Source organism: Lathyrus oleraceus, chromosome 4 (assembly GCF_024323335.1).
Source record: "Lathyrus oleraceus cultivar Zhongwan6 chromosome 4, CAAS_Psat_ZW6_1.0, whole genome shotgun sequence".
NCBI classification, from domain to species: Eukaryota; Viridiplantae; Streptophyta; class Magnoliopsida; order Fabales; family Fabaceae; genus Lathyrus; species Lathyrus oleraceus.
Window position 1 is genome coordinate 100,737,989 of NC_066582.1, and position 2,567 is coordinate 100,740,555.

Here is a 2,567-nt window from a genome sequence, read left to right on the forward strand (position 1 = left end):
AACCCCTAACCTACTTGTCATTTATTTTCAATAATAACCATTTAATTTTACTTTTAAGAACCATGGCTCTTCGAGTTTCTGAGTAAATTCTCCCTGCTCAGAGTAAATCAATTGCTCTGATGCAGGGAGACATGAACGATGAAGTGTTTCACGCTTGAATCCATGCTTGATTCATGTTTAAAACACGAGTTCATGACTTTGCAAAAATTTGAACTAAGGTTGAAGATGACCATGCTTCCCTCGTGTTTCAAACATTTCGCTCCAAATTTCAAATATCTGACCAATCAGGTGGCAGCGTGTGTTTTTTTCAAATGTTTTGTCCATTGTTATCTGGTGCATTGATCCATTGGGTGAGCGCGTTTTGACTTTGAATCCTGGCCATGTGATCATCTCACTAGACTTAAGTAATCAGATCTAATAGCTCTTGCTTTTTTACTTGTTTTAATTTTGTTTTAATTTCTTTTTTCTTCTAAAATTAAATAAAATAGTTCCCTTATTATATTTTTTTTCATCCAATTTTTTTTCCATAATTCCATAAAAATATTGTCTACCTCATGTCATTTTTTTTTTCATTTTTAAAAATCATTTTTTATATTAAATGCATATTTTCTTTTAATTTTCATTAATTTTCTTTTTTTATTTTTATTTTATTCATTTTTAAATATTTTTAACCCCAACTTTTGAGGTCTATTCACTATGAATTTTGTTGACCTCCCATATTTTTGTTGGATATTTGTTTGATACTCTGACCCCTCTTTGACAATTTCCATTTTATTTTCTTTATTTAATCAATATTAAATTATTGTTAATTGAATTTTATTTTCTATTGATGATGTTTTTGATCTTTTGAATTGAGCTTGATTACTTGGTTGATGTTTTATTCCTCATCTCAAATCATTGATAGATGGACTTGAGATTGATCAACCTTCTTTAATCCAAATCTAATGATAGATGATCATGAATCATCTTTAATACTTTGCATTAATGATAGGTTAACCCTCGATACGCCATATTTTAAGTCCTTTGATTTGAGGATAGAATGATCCCTTGTGATTGACTTGGTTCTCTCTCTCTCTCTCTCTCTCTCTCTCCCTCTCTCTCTTGTTTTGACATTGTATGGCCTATTGAAGGAGGTTAAATTTGTGTTAATTCTCTAACATATCTTATATATACATTATTATTGTTCTGACATCATTGATTAACCATTAACTCCTAACATTAATCATTGCTCTTTACATTATTGCCTTTAATTCAAGTCATTTAAATTCAAGTCATTTAAGTTTATGTCATTTAATTTCATGTCATTTACTTAAAGCTCTTTTATTTTATGTCTCATTAATCATCACATCATCTATATTCATTTGTTGCTCTTATTTTGTTTGAACTTTGGGCTTGTTAAAACTTAATGAACCAAAACATGATAAAGTAACTTGGACCTAATCATAATCCAATGCTTGATATGGAGTATTAAATACCTTTTGGACTTTGGACTATGACCTAGGATTTATGCCCTTTTCCTTGACTTGGAGTGAGATTGGCCTTGAGATCTTGTGGACACCTTGACTTACCCTTGTCCCTATTGAGCTTTTGGATTTTATGTGTTATTTCATATGTTTTATACCTCTTGCATGAATTTACTTAGGTTTAGTACACTCTTGCATACACATGGGTTACTCTTAGGCTACCTTACAATGAGACATAGAACAATAAACCTTGCACCCACCTGGCTTTATCTTGGGCTACCTAACAATGAGACACTAAGCTAGTTTTGTATGATCATGCATCCTTATTTGTTCATCAATCCCTTCCTATGATTTGGCTTAATCCAATTCATATTGGATCTACTAAATCCCTTCATTTGTTATTCTTCCCCTTTATCTTTTTCAAGTGACCATTAGTCCCTTCGTCACTTAATGGGACTAGCCTCTGTCACCTTAGAGAATTCAACCTCCTAACAAGTTCAAGACCCTCAGTGGAACACATCCCGCCTCAGCAGTCAATCATCTGACTCATCCCCATATGCATCACTGGGAACCCGCTTCAACAACTTATTAGTCAATGACTATGCTTGCATGCCATGAGCCTTAAGCAATAGAAAATGATAAGAGGGGATATTCCCTATCCTTGTCTAGAATACCTATGTGCACAGGATGTAGACCCTAGCTTCTCAGAGTATTCATTTCTATTCATAGACTTTAGTACAGTTCCATGTCAATTCACTGTCAAGTCTGCAACTTGCCCTTGTGGCTCTTTAACTTCTTGGTTGTGACACCATAGTAATCACTTATTTAGGGTTGACACCTCTATGGTTACTTCCTGGGTTGACACCTTCAGGGTTATTCCCCTCTCCTTACCATATCAGTCTTCGTGCTTTGGTAAGACCCTTGTCATGTGAGTCTCCGGCTTTGACAAGTTTCCTATCTGCTTTAAACATAATTTATTACCATGTCAGTCCCCGTGTTTTGGTAAAATACCTTTCATGCGAGTCTTAGGTTTTGACAAGTCTTTACTCTCATTACCTTATTAGTCATGTGCTTTGGTAAGACTCTTGTCATCTGAGTCTCCTA